A 23951-nucleotide genomic window follows, 5' to 3' on the forward strand; every position below is an offset into this window, starting at 1 on the left:
ATGTTAATGTTAATGTTAATGTTAATGTTAATGTTAATGTTAATGTTAATGTTAATGTTAATGTTAATGTTAATGTTAATGTTAATGTTAATGTTAACCTTAATATTTTTCATTGAGTTTCAACGGAATTATATTTAAAAATAATAATAATCTAAGCCGGCTAGCTGTCGCGGCGACATTGTAAGTGTGGTATGTGCAAAGAAAATAAAAATTTTGAAATACAAGCTGCTATATAACAGAGAAGAAGTAGACCTTGTTACAATAAATCAGCAGCAAAGGCTTGAAGGATAAGAACCATAACTAAAGTGTTTGCACAACAAATGACGCAGCGATGAGAAACGAGAGGTAAATTTTGGACAACAAATGCGGTGTACAAGCAATTTAACAAGAAATGCTGTAGGACTTTCGAACATGTGCCAGCGGGCACTTGACCATTGGGACTAAACGAATAGTTGAATTGACTCGCTGCCAGATATGAAATAGGAGACATACACATACTAAATAACGGTTGGGGTTGAAAGATTTCCGTGTAAATGAAATGTTTACACTTGTATATGTGTCTGTATGGATGTGTGTAATTGCTTGTAAACACAAGTGTAGCAGTAAGCGTATTAAGTAGCTTGTAGTGAATGCTCAAAACGTAGAAATGGAAAAATATTATCGAACAACAAACGGTAAATTCCCAAAACGAATGAGTAGACATACGAAAATAAATTATAAATTTGCACAACTGAGCCAACGGAGAGTGAAGCAGAAAAAAACAGTAGAAAATAAAGCTAGCAATCTGTATACAGGCAGACACAGACGCCAACACACATAAATACACAACCATGCACGTATACATCCTTCCATGTAATCATAGTGCATGGCCATTGCTGGCAGTTTATTCGAAGTGCAATCAATGTTACTCATACGCCCCGCAGACCACAAATATGCTTCGTGCAATCCTTGAAAGAGTTGAAAGTGCTCGTTGAATTTGAAGTGGGTCGGAAGTGGTATGACAGCTTTACGACGTACACGTGAGCGTGCACACGGTGTACACTGTMTGTTGTTGTTGTTGCGTTTGCTTTTTTTCTTTAATTCTGCTCGTAAGTAGTGGAATTACAACAACGTTGCCGGTAGGGATAAAAATTGATAGCTCAAACACAGAAAATGACTGAAAACCGCAAACAAATCCTTTCCATGTGCTCTGTTGCACAGGTGTGGCAGTAACCTGTCGTGGTACAGTTGCGGGCAGGAAAAAAATCGAAATTGCTGGCTAGCAAAAGAATGATGGCAACGCCCGTTTGTTTTGCGAGCTAAATCAGAGGATCAGTACATATGCTACAATGGGTAGTTGTACATTTGTTACAACAACAATAAAAAAACATGCGTATGTACGTGCAACATAACTGTTTGCAACAAATGCAACACAAAACAGTGACTTACATTTTAGTTAAAGCATTAAGCGTTGGATAGTGTGGCATATTGGTACGAAATCGGAGTTCCACAAAACACGCGCCAACCTAAAATCCTTATAATGCATATAATCATAATAACAGCACATCTCAGCTTAAGCACAATAGCGTTGTGCAGCACGGTAGCTCTGCTGCGTTAGCGAAAACGAAATTGACAAGCTGACAAGTGTGCAACTCCTGGGTGTTTGTCTTCAATTTCGTAAATTGCCACATTTTAGTAATGCCACATTACTCCGCTGTCCACCTGCCACATTGTTCGGTGTTTGTCGCTCCTTTCCGCCAGCTTTGCTTTCCAGTAATCCTTTTGTTCGAAGAAAAAAATGAAAAATTTTCAAATAGAGCAGAATGAGCAGAACACTAGATACTCTTCGATTGGCAAGTGGCAGCCGGCTCCCTCCGGCTTTGTATTGCCTTGCAACATCTACATAAAGCATGCCACAGCGCCGCGTCGATTCGGCTGGCTAGCCAACTGCTATTTCGATTATTTATGTGTACTGCTCCATTTCCGATTTTACTTTGGATCATTTCGAATTTATAAATTCTTTGCTTGTGCACAGAACTTGTCTGCTGTAGGAAAAGCATTTTTTCTCTTTACCTGGGCAAAATTGATTTACTCTATTATTTACAAGTGCAAAAAAACTTCTTTCAATTCTTTCACATATGTACTTGTAAGGATTTGCGGACACAGTGGATATCTTTTGAATTTTTTAGCAAAAAAATTTAAAACAAATTCCAAGCCGTAACTTCAAAAATAATCGAACAAATTTCAGTATTTTTCTAAAAAATTTTTAAGTTTTTTCACAAATCTCAAATATCTGATTCTTCCGACAACTTTATATGAGAAAAGTTATACAGCCAAGAATAGAGAGTACGGGCTATGTGTATGTAAGTGCAAGTGAAATAAATACGCGCAATTCGATATCTTTTTGGTTATACCAGTCGCTTGCATTTATACCAGTTGTGTGTTCGATTGCAGAAATGAAGTGCAAAGAGTATGTGAACGCTTCAAATTAAGTATATGCCTAAAATTCTATAAATATTTAATTATACCAGTCGCTTAAATTTGTACCAGTTTTTAGTTCGATTGGAGAACTTTAGTCCAGAGAGTATATTAATCCTTTAACAGTTAAGTATGTAACTAAAATTTTATATATTTTTGGATTATAACAGTCGTTGAATTTATACCAGTTAGTGGTTTTGTTGCGAAATTGAAGTTCCTGGAGAATAAATTAATTAACCATTATAAGTTTAAGTATATATATGCAATTGGATATATTTTTTATTATACCAGTCTCTTGCATTTATATCTGTTTTTTTTCGGTTCTTTGCTTTTTTAATGGTACATACATATGTACATATATGGTAAAAAGTTCGGCGGGAAGAAGATTTTAATCAAATAGTTTCACTCTATTTAGACCGATTGGTACTCAAGTTAATTACTATATTATTTTAGTTTCGCCGAAATTGTAGCAAAGTTGATTTGGTTGGGTCAGTTAAAGAAAAAATCGTTTCATTTTAAGTTCTATGACTGATTCTCAAGATGGCAGTCGCACTTGGACTACTGAAATATGTCAAGCCTTATGAATAGATCTTAAGAGTCGATAAAGCTAAATGAGGTTATTATACAGCCGCTTAAGAAAGCTCTGAATGTTTCAGTTTCCTTTATATTGTTAGCGGTGCTTAGATCTAATTGACTTATCGTTAGTGGAGATTTTAAGGTCACAGAAAAAAAGTTATTCAAGCTAATACTTGAAAATTTATGTTGCGATATGAGCAAGTAAAACGAATTTTAAATTTATAGAATACCTCGCACGTGCCATTGTAGGCCACTGGTAAATAAAATGCTTTCCACTTTTGCCTAACTTAACTCCTTTTAAGATACTTAAAAATTATTACGTTTTTCGAGAGAAAAAATTGCCAAATTCGTACATAAACCATGGCTGTATGTTTTCTGTGTGTTAGCTCGATTGAATTTCGTTTTTCCATAGACAATTCGGAAAGCAAGCAAATCCATTTGAGCTGACGCATGCAACTGGTTAGTCCTTGGATTCGCCAAATCTCCATGAATACTCCTCCATATGCTGTTATGTGTACGTGAATGTTTGTGTGGCAGCAGCTGTTGCACAAAGCCGGCTGCGGCGCACATTTCAAAGCATATTGCAACATCGACAAATATGCATAGACCTACATAGCGGAATGTAGACAAAATCGGGTACAGAGCTGATAACTTGCATGAAGCGAACTTTGGCAATTGAAAACATATGTCGGCTTAAAAGCGTCATGTGAGTCGGATGCAAAAGGGATTTGTTGCAATGGATTGCAAGTGAATTTTTTGAAGCATAAAGCATTGTTAAAGTTAATTTACTCTTCTAAAAGTTGTGAGAACGAATAGAAGCAGACGCGTTAGTGTTAAATTTAATTGTCTCGTTAGTGATGATTTGTAGAATTGTTTGGAATTAATGTTCGAATAAAGATCTGTTCGAAATAAGAGCTGTAAGGTATCTGATAATTATATTTACATACTTCAATACCTTTAATATATTTTTCGAAAAGGAAATATGTTCATTGCTGCCGCCAAAATTATTGTCTCTACGAAAGTGTTTTAGAATCAAATAAGTTTTAGGATGTCAAGAGATTCTTACAACATACCAATAACTTTAAGTACGACATACCTGTTATGCTGAAGTATTTGGTAAGGATCCGTAGCATATTTAATATATACCAAGAATGCTAACTCTGCTCTTATCTTAACATACTCACATAAAGTGTCAGTTGACTGAACTACCCTCTCCAATGTATGGATAAAATTAGGATTTTTCGCGTAGAATATTAAACTATAGCCTGAAGCACAGTTATTTATTCCGCTACGGTAGATAGGTGAAGTTTACATTGTTTAAACTTGAGAGCAGACTTATAATTATATCCAACCAACGAAGAGATCTTTAATGAATAATACAATTTGACAGCAAAAAAAGGTTATAGAGACTTCAATACCATACTTATAGAGACATCTCGTCTCTCTTTTTATGCTTTCGAATTATAAAGGACGGTGCTGAGTACGACAAAAGTGAGTCATAGTTCGGCGAAGTAGTTGAAAACTTCAGTTGCATATTAAGTTGATGGCACTAAGCAAATCGTGAGCCACATCAAGAACATTAGATCAGCAAATGATAAAATTAGTAAACACGAAAAAAATTTTTTTGAAAAATTTCGAAGACCTGAAAATAAAAATAATTTTTTACGATTTTTTTTTGAAATTCCTGAATTCTAGAGTGGAATACCCCCTTAATTCGGATGTAACCCTATCTTTTTTAGGAAGTTTGAAAAACTTTGTATTGGTTTTAAGGTGGTTAGGGGAATTAATAATCCGATTTTACCCATTTTAGAACCATTACAAATGATTATCGGGAAGTGAGCGTCTTTGAATCTCAATTGTATATGTCACAGATTGAACGATATTTTCGGTAACGATACCACTATAGGCACTTTGGTTTACATATTCGGATCGATTTCGGAAAATGTTTGGACGCGAATTGACAAAAAACAGTACTTGGGGAAAATTTTATTTATTTAATTGAATTTTTATAGAATAGTTCTTGGGATAAAAGTGCCACTTCCATAAGCGCCAATTTATTCACCGTTTCCTATAGAGGGTATTTCATCTGCCTTTATCATAAAACATGTTATTAATGTGTTTTAGAAGACTTCAAGACTGGGTTAAACTCCTGTTGAACCCCCAGAGGTGATCCAGGGACTGATGTCCAAAGCAAGCAGAAACTATGGAGGGAACACTTCCCCAGAATGGCAGTGAAACATAATACTAGGAGATAATGAACCCGATTACCCAATCGATGACGATATAGTAGAAGTTCATCAACCATGAAGAAGTTCCAATAGCAATTACCCATCTGAAGAACAACTAAGCTGTGGGGCCGATAGATTGCAGACTGACCTATTCAAATACAGCGGCGAAAAACTGATAGGGAGCATGAGTCAGATTCATTGGAGAATATGACTGAATGAAAGCATGCCCGACGATTAGAATTTAAGCACGCTTTGTCAATCCACAAAAAGGGAAACCTCCCAATCTGCACCAACTACCATGGGATTAGCCTCCTCAACATCGCATATAAGGTTCTATCGAGCATATTGTGTGAAAGTTTAAGGCCCACTGTCAACAAAATGATTAGATCTTATCAGTGTGGCTTTAGACTTGGCAAATCAACAACTGACCAGTTATTCACCATGCGCTAAATCTTGGAAAAGACCGTGAAAAAAGAATTGACACACACCACCTGTTCGTCGATTTCAAAGCTGCCTGAGAAAAAGGAACAGCCTTTATGCTGTCTTGACTTAATTTGGTAACCCTGCCAAACAAATATGGCTGTGTAAACTGACATTTAGTAATACCAAAAGCTCCGTCACGATCGGTAAGGACCGCTCCAAGCCGTTCGATACCAAACGAGCTTTCAGACAAGGCGACTCCCTTTCGTCTGACTTCTTCAATCTACTACTGGAGTAAATAACTCGAGCTGCAGAACTTAATCGAGCAGGTTCAATCTTCTATAAGAGTGTACAGCCGCTGGCGTATGCTGATGATGTTGATATCATTTGCTTAACGACCGCGCCGTTAGTTCTGCTTTCTCCAGAATGGCTAAGGCAGCGTAGCAAATGATTCTGGTGGCGAATGAGGGCAAGACGAAATATATCCTGTCGTCAAGCAATGCAGTCGTCGCAGTTGCAACTTGGCTCCCACGTCACTGTTGACAGTCATAACTTCGAAGTCGTAGATAATTGGTGGTGTAGCGGTTCTTATTTATAAATTCTTCGCATTGAGCATAACTTTGAAAGATATAAGAAAAACTCATGCGAACGCCACCTAAATATTTATTTTATATATCTATATGGGTCAAATCTACTCCAATATGCGATTATTATTAAATTATTTAAATTACAGTTACATGAATATTTAATTCTAGCAAAAAATATTATGCTTTTCCGATCCTTTGCACGCACTTCTACATTTAATGAACCTACTTTCCAAACGAATATACCCCAAGGGAGTGCTCTTATGGTGCGTGTCAATTAATTTGCGGAAGTTGTTTGCGCAAAATGGAAGAAATAAATATTATTTGTTTGCTAATTTTTTGATAAATAAGCTAGTATGTCAGTGCAAATACATAGAAAACTATATAAATGTACATATATTGTTTATATATTTATACTATATATGAAAGTAAGTATATATATATAAATATATATTGATATATATGTTTTTATGTTATTTGCAGATCAAGTTATAAATAGCTAAAGTTAATATATCAACGCTTCCGATGAAGTCATTGACAACTGGAAACTTTCCGCTGACATGTCAACTAACTGTCAAGCGACTTGTGCGCTGCTTGCCAGCTGGCAATATTTTCCAATACATTTGAGAATTCAGTGGAGCGTAGATACATAGTTATACAACTCCATGTATATATATATATATATATACATATATATAGTTGTCTAACTATAAATATATATACACGAGTAAATAAATATTTTTCTGCTGTGAAGTTTTTTATTAATTTGATGCGATACATTAAGTAGCAAAGGCACACATACATAACCATGTATTATACATGTATGTGAGTATAGTAAGTGTGTGTTGTTTTTATTTATTGATTCGCCTCATTTCAGCGGTTTTCGTGTACAAATTAGAAAAGTTCTTAGGTGAAACTTTTACTTTGGCCTCAAATATTGACAATGACAACAATTTCGTATCTATAAACGGGTAAAGTTACAACCACGGCGTTGCCACACTGTGCTCTGAGACTTGAGAAAACTTTTGTGACACAATGCTTTTTCTTGTTTTGAGTTTCTTGTGAGCCACTTATTTTTTCTTTCTGTGTATTTGCATCATCTACTTGTTTTTGTATTTCCGACGCACTTTTTTTTTATAAATTTTTTTTTCTGGCTAAGCTCCATAGTTTGCTGTTCATTTCCAAGCAGCACTTCATGCTCGCCTTCGGGTTGTTTATGGTGAGGTGTCGCACGCCTGCTGGAGGAGAGTGGCATGTAAAAAGCGATTTTTCGTTTCAATTACATTTTGGCTGCAATTTAAGTTTGATAGATCTCATGCCTAAGCCACAAAGCTACGTTACGTGTGTGCCATGACTTTTGGTGTTGTTTTAGTACTACTTAAAATACAATGTTTGTCTGCTGTGGCGCTACTTTCATCATGCTCGTGTTACATTTACCGTTTCGACTTGCTTATTTCATTTCTGCTGATCGAATCAATAAAAGCGGCCAACAAACACATACAAATACACACAAAAAATGAGAAAAACATGAGCGCGCACATCCCTTCACGTGCTTCTTCCAATTTATCTGCGCTTTGTATGGCAAATGTATGTGTCTTCGTTTGTGCGCCTGTGTTGGTTCCGAGCAAATGTCTTTTAATCAATGTGCATCGCCATAAAAACCATTTCGCAATGGTCATAATCGTATTGAGCGAAGGCTTATTTACGCCAAAGTAAAACTTTTTTATGACTGTAATTCATTGCATTCGTACTTTTTGATGAGACTCTGTTATGCTCTCTTTCATGTTCGCTTGGCTGTTTTCGAACCCCTACTCATTTCGCAGAAGCGCTATGCAAGTGTATAAATTTTGAACACCAAAAGTACGTTGTGCGTTTACCGAGAAGATATATATATGTATATATAGTCCAACTCCCCACAAAAACACTAAATTATAAAATTACAGTTCACTTTTACGACATTTGTTCTATAAAAAACTTTGCTGTAAATTAGATTTATTCTCGGCGGGATTATGACCTCGACTAGACATAACAACTTAAAAAAACTGCTCTGTGAGTTGTGTTGAAGGTTATGCTGGATTGATTACATTTGGTTAAATACCGTTAAAATTTCCATTGAAAATTGCTTATAAATTTAGAGATGCTCGGTGCCTAAATAAATATGAGCCTGAACGTTCTGGAATCCATGTTCGTTTTGATTTCATATCGGAAAAGTTATATTAAAGTGACGCCCAACCTATCGGTATTCTTTTTTTGCCTTCTAAAGTATGATAAATTTTGAGAATTCCTCTTTTTTTAAAGAAAAACCAGAAATTTCTAACTAACATGTTTATTATCATACGAAGAAATATTATTATTTAAAAATCATCTCAAAAGTTACTGAAGAAATACATCTACTCGGATCACCCCTTACTTTCAAAAGAAATTTTTAGAAATATATCAAAAAATAAGGAAAAAGTTTGGTAGAGCAGTCTGCTATCGAAAACTATCATCAATACCAATTTTAGACTTTCTGAATTTTGTAGTGTTTTTCAAGTCGAAGATGTTGTCATTTAAGTAGTAATTGACACACTGCGCTGATAATACTAGCCTACAAAACAATGTTGAAGCACGCCAAACTTGCTCAAGAATGCCTAACTTTACTATATACTAAACGCCATTAAGTTTTTTCTGAAGACGACAAGTTTGAATAGCACCCCATAGTGGAATCGCAAGCAATTGCAGAGCTTATGAGTTGATAAGGAGAAGCACTTCAGCCGCCTTGTCATTATGGTGAAAACAGTCCGAAGCTTTGCTTTCCTCTCGCGCTTTCATATTCGATTGCTAGATCTGGCGGGGGCTTGATGAAAACCAGTGAGGCTTTCGTCTTCAGCAACGTTTGTCTTGCCTGTTTTATTGGGACTCTAACAGCGAGAAACGAAATCTAAAACGCTTCCGATATCTCATTTCTAAACATCCAGATGAGCGGAACTCCACTGAAGTGTCTTTTCTGGCTTGAAAAAAGAACATTACCTTGGAATCAGCCACATAATTTATTCTATACGAGCATAGGATTATTCAGCATTTCATTACATACAACATTCATTACTGGGTAATATTCGACCGAATATAACATGTCCAACACGCAGTGAAGAAAATATAGCAGCTGCAGCTGAGAGTGTACACGAAAACCGTGGAGAGCCGATTCGCCGCCGTTCGCAACAACTCGAACTGACATATGGAATGGATTGGTGCCTTTTCGTGGAGATCTTAAATTGAAAACGAACGAAATACAGCGTGTGCAAGAGCCCGTTTGACCGTGCTAACATACATCGCTTCGCCCTATGAACGCTTGAAAAGTACCAAGAAGAGCAGACGTTTTCGGTCCATAGTTTGTTCAGCAAGAACCAATTATTAATTCAAGAACCAATTATTATTGTGGATAAATATCTACGCAAAGGCGGTCTAGCGTCTTAAACGAGCTCGAATTGTCTGCAAATTACATTTTGACAAAGCTTTATGTCAAAATTAGAATCACTAAATTCTCATTTAATTCTAAATGGTGAGAATTTTGGGGAAATAGAAGGCTAGATTAAAAACGAGACTCTTGCAATCTTTTAGCTTAGCTTTCGCAAAATTCAAAATTGCGCATTCTTAAATTGAGACTAAATTAAATTAAAAGGATTTAATTTATCCTAACAACTGAAATTTATTCGTTGCTATATACTATATGTACCTACTCATTTAAATTTATTTTGAGTTTTTGTGCACAGAGAAGTCCTCATTAATACTTTAAAATTATATGAAGGCAGCAGCTTAAAAGCTGTAAAAGGCATTCGCAGCAAAAATATTGGATTTGAAAATACTTTTGTGCTTAATAGCGGGGAAAATTCTTCAAATCAAAAGTTCAAAACAAATACTTATGGCGGCTTTAATGCCCATTAATTAGACAAGCAAATGTGCGTGCGTTGGTCTGGGTTAGGTCGCAGCATGATTTTAGGCGTTTAAGCTAACAGATGATGGTATGCCTAAAAGCGGTTAAATGAGAAAAAATGAAAAGAAATAATGGTGTATTGGCATAAAGAGTCTATGCATAAATTTGAAATTCAATACAAAGCAGCTGAGAGTGGGTACATGAAGAGAACAGACTACTTTGGGTAATTTAAGAAGTTATAGCCGCGCTTATATTTTCAATTAGAAGCGGCAAATGAGTGGCGGCGCTCACTTTCGGTATTGTTTCATCAACTAATAACAACATCAGGTGTGTTTTATGGCCGACGACAGACAAAGTCAACAATAGAATTTCAAGATAAAATACAAAACGTATTGGAAACAATAACAAAGCGGCATGAAGAAGCAGTGGCGTGAGTGGAAGCTGAAAGTTGAATGGAGAGCGGTATGACAGAGTGTGTACTGCCAGCAAACGTTTAAAAGTAATTGCCTAGAAGCCAAGCACAAATGCTGGACTTGTGTAAACACAACAGCTGTAAACAATATAAAATCAGTGTTGGTAATCGTGAGCGATGTGAGTGTGTGTGTGTGCAAAAGTGACAAGTGCCTGAAATGAATAATGGTTGCTTGTGGAAAGTGGCAGAGAGCGTACATATAGGTAGCATTTGTCTATATAAATTTAGGTGAAGAAATATTGGACAAGCGTTAAAAGCAACAACAACAGTTTCTTTACAAGAAACTATACACTGTGCTTGAAATTTAAACTCAAGCAGGCAAAAGTTGGAATTTCGTTAGAAATTATTATGGGTGCAGATGAGTTATTGTATGTTTATACCCTGAACAGGGATTATAACATACACAATGCTTATAACTCTCAGAGAGAAGCGTCGAAGACCCTTTAAAATGTGTATACAAGTAATCAGCGTGACGAGCTGAGTCGATTTAGCCATATTCGTTCGTATATACGCGTCTACTCCCTTAAATTGTGAGACACTGCTGCGAAATTAAGCTCATGTCTCTTCCTCCACAAGCTGCTACTCGTTAGAGGGAATCGCCGATATCGGCTTACTGAAACATATAGCTGCCATACAAACTGAATTTTCCAAATCAAGTGCTTGCACGGTAAACGTTTTCATTTTACTAGGTATCTTCACGAAATTTGGCACGGATTATTATCAAAAACAATCGCATCATCTGCGAAGAAGTAAATCAGATCGGATCACTGTAGCATATCGTTGCCACACAAAGTGAACCATGAAAATAATGTCTTTGTATGAAAAACTTTTTTATTTGAGCAATTATCTTTACCAGATTCAGCGCGAATTATTATCTTAGAAAATTATACTATCTCAAAAAGAATTGCACAGATCCGAATATTACAGCATATATGTAGCTGCCATACAAAATGACCAAACAAAATCTAGCTCTTGTATCAAATAAAAACTCATTTATTTTTGAAGGGTATTAAAACTGCTATACATCATAGTTAATGATTTTTCTTGTTTTAACTGTAATTTAGTTTTACCGTTATTTTGTGTATTGCTATCACATGGCGTGAGCTGCCGCTGGTATGTGGCGTGCTATGCTTTGTTGAATTTCTAGCAGGTGTCATCCTTGACGTTGGTTTTTGTGATAAAAACACATATATACATACATATTATATAATTATATATATATGTATATATATATATATGTATATACAATCATTACATAACTCAAACGACCCTCTCCGCCCACTCAAAATTATCACAGCTATGACAAATATGCGCGCTGTTCGCTTGCCACATTCAACTTTTGCTTGCCAGCGCCTTGGCAGGACATAAAACAGCGAAGTTTTACAAAACATATGCTGCGACAAAAACAACAAGTAGTTAGCCCTAAGCGTCAGCACTTTTCGTGTATGCCCAACCGCCTTTTCATATGTTTACCACCTGAGTCATATCTTCAAGTTGTGACGTTTAATGAACGCCTGCAAGCTCAACAAACGTCTGCTTTGTACAAACACATTCACCCACACATACGTACATGTGTCCATGTGAATACGTGCGTGTGTGTGTTTGTACCGAGAAACAGCAAACACCTTGAGGCGCTAACAAACCGGTGCCTTTGTTTGGCTGTGACAAGCAGCAAAGTAAAATGAAAACGAAATAAAATCAAATGAAATGAAATGAATGGAAGTAAAGAATGTAAGCATTTTGCTGTTGTTGTACGGTTGCTAAGTTTAATAAAGTGTGGGTGTGCGTGTGTGGTGTTGCTGCCTAACAAAGCGCCTATTTAAAGTGTTGCGTGCCACAATAAGACATGCCTCATAACAAAAATAGCGGCAACAAATACAACAGTACGAATATGAACATGTGAAACAATTAAAAGTAAACAATTAAACAACAAAGCAGAAGCGCCAGCACGCACATACAGACACCCACGTGATGTCCCTTCACAGGCATTTCTCAACTTCTGTTGTTTGTAGAATGCCACAACGGGCAGGTAAAAGTAGCCGCAGGCGTTGAATTCGATACAATAAAATAAACACCATAAATATGTAAATGAACTTGCTCAATTGTTGAAACGTTTTGTTTGGTGTCGAAGCTGCAAAGCGGGGAAACTTTTGATTTATTTAAAGATGCTGCAAATTTTAGCTTAAAGTGCGAGAAATTTTAAGCGAAAAAGATTAGAAGCGTAAAGAAGTTCATATTATAAAAAAGCTTGAAAAAACTGAGAGGGATTCTCAATAATATGTATTTCCGAAAAACAAAATTATTTAAATGACATTTTGGGTTACCGTTTGATCTGAATGGCTTCAGCCAGACTACTTTTCAGTTATTATAAATATCAAAAATGGAAAAAAATTAATTGCAGTTGCCCCAAAGCTATAGTACAAGTATCTGTCACAAATACACAATATACCTTCAAAGACTGGATTTTGATCGGTCAATTAGTATGGTCGCTATATATGTTATAGTGGTATGATCTGAACAATTTATTTACAGATTATACCTATACTTTTGGCAGTAATCCATGTTAAATTTTGTGAAGATATCTCCACAAATGAAAAAGTTTTCTCCGCAGGTACATACATTTCATCGTTCAGTTTGTATGACAGTTATATGCTATAGTAGTTCGATATTATTCGATTTCGACCAATAAGCTAGTTCTTAAGAAGAAAAGAGCATTTGCGAAATTTCAGATCGATATCCCAGAAACTAAGGAAGTAGTTCGCGTATACAGGTATATGTATAAAGAGACGGAAATGGCTAAACCTACTCAATTCCTTACGTTGATCATCTATATATCATCACATAAAAAGCAAAATAACGTTAGGCACTTTTCATGAGTTTTCATGTGACGGAAAAACGATATAATAAAAACCACTCATATTGAAAAAAAATTTTAGTTTATGTTATAATATGGTTATATATTGGTTATATCTGACAGCGGACGCTGAAAATTTTATGCTATACACATATGTATGTACATATATGTACGATGTCAATTTCGATTTTTTTTTGATAATACGTTGTTTTGCATTTTAGGTTTAGTTTCGGTTATAATTTCGGTTACCTATAGTTTCGGCAATAATTTCGCTTATAGTTTCGGTTATAATTTCGGTTATAGTTTCGGTTATAATTGCGGTTATAGTTTCAGTTATAGTTTCGGTTATAGTTTCGGTTATAGTTTCGGTTATAGCTTCGGTTATAGTTTCGGAATATTGTTTCGGTTATAGCTTCAGTTATAGTTTCGGTTATATATTAGTTACATTAAAGAGAAGAAGTTGACAATTATATGTTACATACATACATATATGTTATATGATGTAGTGAATCGTAAGCAAAAAAAAAACTTAATTTTGATTATGATATGATATGACTATCAGCTTTGACTGTAAACTTGAAGTAACTCAGTTTAAAATTTTTCATAAATGTCTCCCCTCCACCTAATGGTAGCTGATTCCGTAAAGAATCAATTAAGCATACATATCATAGAATTTCCTTCGAGAAAGGCTCTTACTTAAAGAATCGGTTTAATATGGCTTGCATGCATTTGGTGACCGAACGCTGAATTTTGACTTTCGCTACTCATAATACTTTGGCAAATCGAAAGCTCTTTTCGATGACTTGACAACAAAAGAATCAACTAATTATAAACAAAGATATAACATTTTCTGGCTAAATAACTGCTCAACTGATAGTAGCTAATTAGGTATAAAATTATTATTATCATAATGATAAGCAACTTTTATATAGGGAAATATCTGCGGTACAAATTTAATATATCCGCATAAAGCTGTACTAACACTTGTTTCCCAGCAGGTCTTATATTAATACATATAAATATTACAACATGACCAGTGATTGATGAGTGTATTCAGTGAATCAATTATCCTTAATTGGATTGCGTGCACTGTCTGCAAAAATAAGAACAATATGGCAGATATATATATATATATATGTTGATATATGCTGTTTCTATTAGACTAAAAGAGCAAAGGCTTCACTGCTTTTAGGACTAGAATTTATTTACATTATATTTACTTTTATATAGACAAAATTATACTAATATATATATGAGCAATCAATTTTAAATGCATATACTTCAAAGGGCACAACACATAAAGTTATGAAGAGTGTTATGAGATATGATATGTATATCTTTGTGCATATGAGTGATATTCCAACTTTTAAAGCTTTAGGACATACTGCTCTCAACGTTAGTGCCAAAAGAATTGAGTTATTAACAAACTATTTATGTGACAAAATATAGAATGCTTTAAACCTGCGAAAAAGCGAAAGTTATAGAAACTCGGGTCAGATAAAAAAAATCGTCATTACAGTATTCCGGAAAATATTCGAGAGGATATTATTTGGGATATAGTTATTCAGAGTTGCTACTAGCCCATAAAAGTAAAGTGGAAGGAACATTAAAAATCTTCACCAAACGTCACGAAGAGAAACTTTTTGAGCAAAGTATTTGAAGAGACCTTCGGTTATTAGATTACATCCACGCGCTAGGCAGGGAAATTTGTAATTTTTTTCTTAAATTGCCAACTATCGACAAAAATACTAAAAATAATTAAAGTTAACTTAAGTAAAAATTTAGATATTTATCATGGCACCCAGTATAGGCGGGTATTGGAGATGGGTATAATTGGGCCATTGCCATGCCAAACTTGGCCTCTCATTACTTGTTTGGGGTAGAGGGGAAAATCAGATATATAAGACTAATATAGAATTTACATTTAATTTTCCATAATATTAAATTTTTTTATGAATGCATACATATGCTATTATAAATTTATATATTATTACTTTTTCTAATTTTTTTTTTAGGTTAAGCAGAGTTCTCTAAGGAGTAATGGTAAGTGTAACGTGGATTAACTTCCCCCAAAATGAGTTGTTTCGCCAAAAATAATATATAAATATATTTTCTGTAAAATTGTTTAAAGTTCTCCGCATTTCTCTGCAGTCACTTCTGAAATGCCTAAAACAGAAAATAAAATATGCAAGCAGCAATTGAAATTCATTGCCTATACCCATACACAAAGTTTTCAACGAAATTTTAAAATGAATACGCAGAAATTTCCAATAACTTTAACCCACTACGCTGTGTCTTGCCGGACTGTCTAACATGAATATTAATTGGCATTTATGCGCCACTTCCGCCGCCCCCGCACGTAAGCCACCCCGTCAGCAGCGCCGTGTAATAACTTTCAATGGCAATCAGTACGTTTCTTTCATTGTTGTCCGTATTGTTGTTCTTGTAGCGCGCTCAACTCCGGCAAAGACAGTGCTGCTGAAGCTATTATTTTAAAGACAGCACACAGCAACTACTTCGCTCGCTAATCCCAACGCTCATACACGCACAGTTGCGCTGTCAAGTCGGACGGTCTCCGGTGCTCATTTACAGTTCGCCGGCGAGAAGTGTATGACAACAACCCAAGTATCCTCGCAATGATTGCAGGGCTTTTGTGTTGTGTGGCGACTTCATCATATCACAATTTAAAATCTCTTATTGCGACAAATTTGCGCCTTATCTGCAATCTTCGTATTATGCGCTGATGTCTTCGTTCGTTCGTGCATGCGCTCAGCAAGTCGGCTGATTTGATTACACTCTGCGCAAGCCGGGTAGTTCGACAGCCAAAGCGAGATGAGCTGAAATGTCTTCATTATTTCTTTGACGGCTGGCTGTTGGCGTGTATCCTATTTACTTTGTTGTTACAACCAACTTTCTACTGTCTTCGATAGTTATAGTGCGCTGCCTCGCTTCACTTTACCCACTCTAAGTTGGCTCTACCCACCTTATTAAGCCTACTATCTTCCCAAGCGGCTATCAGTGAGCGTGCTCGTGCACTGCTTCTCCTGTCTCAATGTCATCTGCTTACAGCGGCGCGCCTCGGCGCTTGTCATTCTCTATGCTGGGCTTTTCTGTCCCAGAAAGGTACTTAGCATCTTTGCAACTTAATTTTTGTGAAATTCTACATTCCCCATTGTTGTTTTTCATGTTTTCCATGTAATTTCTAGATTCCGCTTTGTTTTTATCTCTCCTCGCGTTGCTTGTGCCCTCCCCAGACTAGCCTGTTTTGCTGATACTCGTTGGCACACGCTTCCTACGCGCCGATAACAAGTAATGTTGATATTCCCTGCGGACAACTTAGATTTACAATGGCTGATGTGCAACAAACTGTGGCAGCATTGGCTATGTCGGATCCCTAATAAAGCATCTATGGCTGTAAAGTATACTTGTACTTGCTGAGCGGCAAGAGTGGTGTAAGGCGAGTAAAGTGTAAAGGCTCATAAACAATGGCGTAACGGTCATTGACAGTTATTCATTTGTGCGCTCCAACTCATTTAATTACAACAACGGCGCCAGCTCATATCTTCAGCTTGCTGCTTCGCTGTTTGTTCCGCTTGCGACCCTAACCAGTTGAAAGCATAAATAACTACATCGGCTTGCCCCAGTTAAAGTGGCCTTATTATAATGTGTACATATACATACACATACATTTACCTATATACATACAATATAAACAGGTTCTAGTATACAATAATCAAGTGTATACCCCAAGATATTTGTCAACTCTGCAAGACACGTGCCAATTCTGCATGCCTGTTTATCATTCACCTCACTCACCTTACAAATTTATGTCTATATTTAAATTTGCTGCAGCTCCTTCAAGGCCAATAATTTTTATTTTTTCCTGAATTATGGCTGCTGGGCATTTTATTTACTGCCGATAAATTTTATAACCTAAAATATGGTTATGTGAAATTTTCCTTTGTGACATACGTACAAAAGACACATATACAAGTACATATGCAGTCTAGTATTTCATTCAAAACATTACCAAAAGTCACGTGTCTTCGTTTGACGCAAATTTAATTTCAGCTATTTGTTGTTTTTATTTCAACTGTCAGCCTTGTCACGTGTAACGAATATAAGCGTTTCCATAATATTTCTCTCTTTATTTGTTTATCTGTAACAATAATATACTTAAAATATTTGGTTACTTTCAAACTGTCGCTTGAGGCACTTGTTGAACAAATAACTCACAATTTAATCTTAACAAATTCCTCAGAGTATTTAGCAGAGAAGATTTGAAAAATATAAATATATTTATACAAATCACAAACTCTGAAAAGTGTACTAATTTCTGTCTCTAGAGATATGAGAGTTGAATTTTATACTTCGGGAGCAGAGAACAACAATAAATTTTAATTATCGAATACCGTTTAAATATTCTTAAAAATATTCTCTATTACGATCTATACACTTTTGCAAACTCTGATTGAGGTATCTCCAAAACATATGCTCTGAACCCTATAAGCGCCTCTTTAGATGTCGAAAAACTTTGATCCCTTAGTGGTAGTATTGCCGTAGGCAATAATAGGAAGTCATTTGTTACAAAGTCAGGACTATATGGTGGAATACTCATCAAACTGATTATTTGGGGGCTGTTATTTCAGTCAATTTGTGTGTGTGCGTGCATCGACATGGTGAAGAGTGTCTTCGGCGGTTAGTTTTTCTGATTTTTTGAAAGACAAATGAGAAACAAATTGGTGTGTACCATTCAGAATTTATTATGCCACCTGGTTCTAGTTGTACGGTCCGAATGAACAGTTTTACCAAACAAAACAAAAAAAAAAAAAAAAAAACCAAAAACCGGCAATGTCAGATTCGGCTAATTTTGAAACACCCATATAGTCGACTGTTTACTTTGAGCTCATACGCGTAAATACATGATTCATCCTCTGCCACGATATCATAGACTTGAGTCGAACCGCCATTATCGTAATTTTTCAACCAATCGACTCGAGTGTAGTTTTTGAGCGATTGCCGAATTGTGTGGGGCAAAACGTGAAAATTTTGTTAAGCTGAAATTTTATACCATCATACCATCGATAAATATTGTGCATCACCAAAATTTGAATTAAGGTGATCGATGCATTGTTGCTGAGTTTAACAACATTGAAAGTTATAAAAAATAATCGCGCCAAAATATTCGCAATTTAATTCCATTGCTGCCTAAATGAATATTTTTAAGTTACTGCAAACTAAACCAGTTGATAATTGAGCCAAACAAAATAAAATGTCAAAAAAAAAAAAATATCAAAGACATCATCAGCTATCGCTGTAAGAAATTGTACAACTCTAATAGCAAGTTATTAAAATAGGTGTGTTTTGAAAGTTAACCTTACTACGAAAGCAAGTCATAACCATGCGAGTCAACTTAGGTTTAAAATCTTGAGATCTATATGTCTTCATTACAAGCGTTTAGGCGGTTTAGGTATAAGGCAACTTTTTAAGCTGCTAGAGCACTGGAGTACATTTCGAGCTGAGGTTTCTGCTATTGCGAAAGTTGCGGAGCTGGTCTCTAATGCCAATCCTGAGTCAACATCTACGTAGACAGCCGAGCGGCAATCAAGGCAGTAACCTCGTAACAAAGCAGCAGTGGAAAGTGTTGCCAGAAACAGGGGACTTCGCTTCTACTTGGTGCCAGGCCATAAAGTCATCGAGTCATCAGTCGACGATATTGCCAAGAAAGGTGTACAGCTAACATTCCGATGCGCTGTCTATACGATAATCTCAAAAGACGTATGATAAAAGTATCAAACTCAAGACTTGATTTAACGACCTGAATACAAAATTGCAAAAGGTTAAGCTAACTTAACTTAGCAGCTGCTAGGCTTAAAAGATTTCCCGTCCAGAATAACTTTTTTGGAGCCGTCGAAGTGTGGCCTTCGTTTCCGATTAAGCATAACTACTCCAAATCGTAAGAACATATTTATTAGTTACTTTTCTAATTGTTTTTTTTTTGTTCCAATAGGATATACTAGCTTTTACATAAGGTTTGTAATATCCATAAGGTAACGTCGCAGGTCTTATTAAGTATATACAAGTATTGTATACAATTAAGCAGCAATTACAAATCGATTTAGTCAAGTGCGTCAGGCTGTATATACGCGAATATATGGAACTGAAATTATGAGCAAGTTTTTTCTTTCCAAGAAGTGCCTCAATTGTCGGAACCGCCGATAGCAGAGCACTATATAGCGTAAAGGTGTCATACAAATTGACCGATCAAAAGCAAGTTCTTATGTGAAAGAGGATTTATGAAGGGTATTATAGCTACGGATCAACCGAAGTTAACGTTTTTTACGTATTTTTTATTTTTTATGAAAACTTTATCATCATAAACTTCACTACTTAATTCAATATCTTTAATGTACAGCGCCAAATAACTAAGCGCAGATAATAAGTACCGCAATTGCTCAATGTCCAAAAAATTTCACAAATTTCATGAGTCTCTATTCAAAATGTCAAAAGTCATGAAAACTTTACACTTTCCACTTTCCACTTTTGAATTTCTGCTTTTAGTTTGCGCAAAATGCAAGTTTATGCTTTTCAATGCTTCAATGCAAAAACTTTGCAAATACTTGCGGCGCTCGTGCACATTTGGTCGGGTTGATATTAATGTTTCATTAAAAAGTGCATTTTCAATAATACCGAAAATGCCATTAGCAATGAATTGCGCTGCCAGCCAATGGCGCGTTAACGCAAACTTTTGCCAAGAATTGACGGCCGAAAAAGCAACACAAAAACGGCGCTCAAACGAAGTCTGTGTTAGTGTGTGTGTGTGTGTGTGTGTGTGTGTATGAGCTGTTGTAGCGGGCGAACAATGCACTGAGCGGCCCGTTGCACTGGAGATGGCAGGAAAAAAGGCGCAGAACGGATTTCTTGACAGCTGCACTAATTGGTTTGTTTTGCCACTGACACTAATTAAAAAATTCTATTCCACGACGCTTTTGCAGCTTTTATTGTGCGCTTTTTATCACTTTGCATGTTTTCGGCGCAAACAAGCGGCAGTGAAGGGCGCGCGTGGGGCGAGAGAGCCGCTGATTATTTGTGCCCTTAATTGAGGGCGCTGACACACAAACGACGCATGCGAAATGAGCGGCACTAGAAATGACAGCGCTGCGATTGGAACGGTCCCCGGAGAATGTAGGCACATTTGTTGTTGTAAGCGAAAATATAGCAACCATAAATTTGGCGCGAAAAAATTTCACAAATATTTACAGCAAATTTGGCATAAACGCAGAAGTATGTTTTCCCTAAATTCTTAGTTATAAATTATGATAATAAGCGCCGGAAAAAGCTAAATGACATTATTATTTTGAGTCGTTAGGCCGTAATTTTTGTTGAAGCGCAGGAAAAATGCAAATTTCTTAGCGCACATGCAGGCGCACAAGCATATGGCCGCGCTGCTTCCGAAATAAAAGTGAACGACCTTTTCCAAACTTCTTTTGTTGCTTTAATTCCGCGAGAAGAATGAACTTCCATAAATCAGTGTAGACAAGTATGAAGCATAAAAGTTTAGAAACTTGCCACGTGCTCCCCGGCGGCTCAGCCAGCGCCTATACTTTGCACGTAATGTCGCTTAAATTTTATGTTGTTTAATTAAAAACGCAAAGACGTAGGAGTTTTTTTTATGAAATGGGATGAGACACAAAACGATGGCGAGTAAAGCCACAGGCGATTAGCAGCCACTTTGGCTTTGTAGCAGCCAGTTTAGTGTATCCACAGCCTATATATGTTGCAAAGAAAATGGAGTACAACGAAGTTTTTATAACCCTTGCGGCGCATTCAGCAGTTAACGGTAGCCGTTTTAAAGAAATCGTATTGTTTTTGTGTTTAATTAAAAACAAACGGGAGGCAACTGTGGGAAAAAATTAAAATAAAATCTGTAAAAAAGAAACTTGCTTTGTATAAGCCATTATGCCACGGGCATAAGCAATGAACCCCTCACTCAAGCATAGCATACAAGCAGGCGCTGCTTGCGCAATGAAAAAATTAAAATGAAAGGAAAGGCCAGCAAACGGGCGGCTGAAATCCTCATTTAATGACGCAAGTATTGGCACTGGTGGTCAGCAGCGACAATTTTACACTCACCACTGCCGCAACACAGCGTCAGCTGAAGTTAAGCCAAGCAGCTAAAACTATGCTTCCAGTTAGATTTAGCGCATTTGGCAATCTGTGCGTTAACACGCGCCGTTTATAAAGTCATCAGCAAGCGGGTTGTTGATAGAAAGAAAAACGGTGGCATGCAAGAAAAGTCAGCGCACAATTTAAATATTATTAAACAAAAAAAAAAAAATAAATAAATAAATAAAGAGTGAGGTAAGGCCAGTATTTCGGCGGACTAAAATATTAAGATAAAAATTTTAGCATTGAAGTTTGTAATAATATTGTAAGTGCACTATAAGAAGTTATATTAAAAAGAGTTTTCTTACTAAAAAAAAACCGGCTATAAATATACTTTTCTCTTATGAGTGCTTTTACTTCCTTGTGCTTTTGTCCATTTTTATTATTTCGTCCTCATTCTATCTGCTTCAACCTAAGTCGCCTTATTTATTATTTACTTTATTACTCTATTGTGCCTTGTGCAGCTTTTAGTCTGCGCTATTATTTACCGTTAGCTATTGTTGTTTATATTTTTTCGGTTTTTATTGCTTAACTAGTCGACTGCGGTAAGCCGTTAATCCTCAGTTGTTTGTGAGAGTGATATAATTCTTTATTTTTGTTAATTGTTTGCATAATATATATTTAAAAGTTAAATAACAGAATTTTGCAAAGGATTTGATTTTAAATTTTAAAATGACATACGTTTAGTGGTTTAGTTAGCATACTTTTATGCGCTGGTTAAGTCCTAATTATATGCAATACTCAATATATCTGACAAACACTATTAATAAAATGCTTATAATTCTAAAACAGTTTATCGAAATTAGCATATTTTTTGGTTTCTCATTCAACTGATCGAAAAATAATATTTAGCTGAAAGTATAATATTATGAGCTCCCCATTTCAATTTTCCCAGCATATGCCATACTTTTTCTAAATGAAAATTTCATCTACGAGGTACAGTTCGTAGATTGTATTCGAAGTCGCATGTTTGAAATGTCAAAAGCAAGCGGAGAACTTTTTTTCTCATCCTTTCAAGGAAAAATAATCATTTTAATATATATTATAATATCAAAACATTTAGAAAGTTGAACGCGTATGAAAGATATGGAACTAGTCCAGCTATCTGCCAGCTCACTTTCTTGGTGGACCTTTTCGCCTCTGATCTCCTTATCCTATCCTAATTTTCACTCAAACCGAAATGAGTGCATTGAGGCTCTTACCATCGAGTGGACCGCTTTAAGGGGTTACATGGGTCTAGAAAAATTCTTATTAAATTCTATAGCATTTCTAAAATATTTTCCTAAATTTTCAAGTTGATCCGAGCAATAATTTCGCAGATACAGCCTTGAGAAATTGCGCGCTCGAGGTTAGCCAGGCTAAGTGCGCCATCTTTTAACGCATTTTTCTCGAAATTGTGTTTTCTAAATTTAAATTTTTTTTGTAAAAATGTCTGTCAAAAATCCAGTTTTCAGTTTTTCTCCTTCCGCCAAACTCTAAGGTTTTAACCAAAACACGTATTTTCTAGCTTTAGATGTTCATGTAAGGGGTTACATGCCAACGCGGGCGCATCTTTTTTCCAAAGGGTCATTGGAAATGGTGCCGCAATGGCCGAGTTTAAAATATTTTTTTCCAAAAATAAAAATATCATTATTTCTTTTTTAATAGTATATATTTGTAAAAATACAAAATTCTAATAAAATGTTTCATTTTTTAAATGAGGAAAAATTTGTTGAAAAAGGGCTGATTTTTTTTCGAGAAACCAATCGCCCCTTAACCATAGGGGATATGATTTAAGTTTGTTAGCAGTACTTTCAATGGGTTCACTTTCACTTTTTGAAGTGAAGACTATTGATGGCTTCAGAAGGGACAGAAATCTCTGATCTTTTTAACAAATGAGCTGATTTCGCCTTATAACTACAATATTTTTTTAGATAAAAGTCTAAATATATTTGTTTTGACGAATGAGATATTCGTTTTATAGCATTTTACTACAAATTATCAGAATAAGAATGGAACAAGGAAACATTGAAGTCAACTAAGGTCTAAGTTCCACAAATTGTTCCATAATTATTCTGTGAACCGGTCTAGTCTCAGTTGTTTGACTGTCTGTATTCTGCATAAAAATATTTATTATGATAACCAAAACAACCTCAAACTTATTTTTTGGACGTGTGTTTCTTAATAAGATAGTATTTTAATGTATACATAGACTTAGTTATATCCATAAACACTCCGAACTTCTTAGCGACCTTGAATCGGTTTCAAGCCACATTCACTAATGCACATACACAGAGATGCATTA

The 23951-nt window shown here is 35.8% G+C and overlaps 1 protein-coding gene across 1 annotated transcript in view; it reads right to left on the bottom strand.

Moving 5' to 3' along the window:
* Positions 1–23951, bottom strand: part of LOC108977549 (hemicentin-2-like) — a gene marked incomplete at its 3' end in the record, with an annotated part of 203901 nt that overhangs the window by 72023 nt on the left and 107927 nt on the right.

The sequence above is a fragment of the Bactrocera latifrons genome, unplaced genomic scaffold, assembly GCF_001853355.1.
Source record: "Bactrocera latifrons isolate USDA-ARS-PBARC rearing strain unplaced genomic scaffold, ASM185335v1 scaffold_91, whole genome shotgun sequence".
NCBI classification, from domain to species: domain Eukaryota; kingdom Metazoa; phylum Arthropoda; class Insecta; order Diptera; family Tephritidae; genus Bactrocera; species Bactrocera latifrons.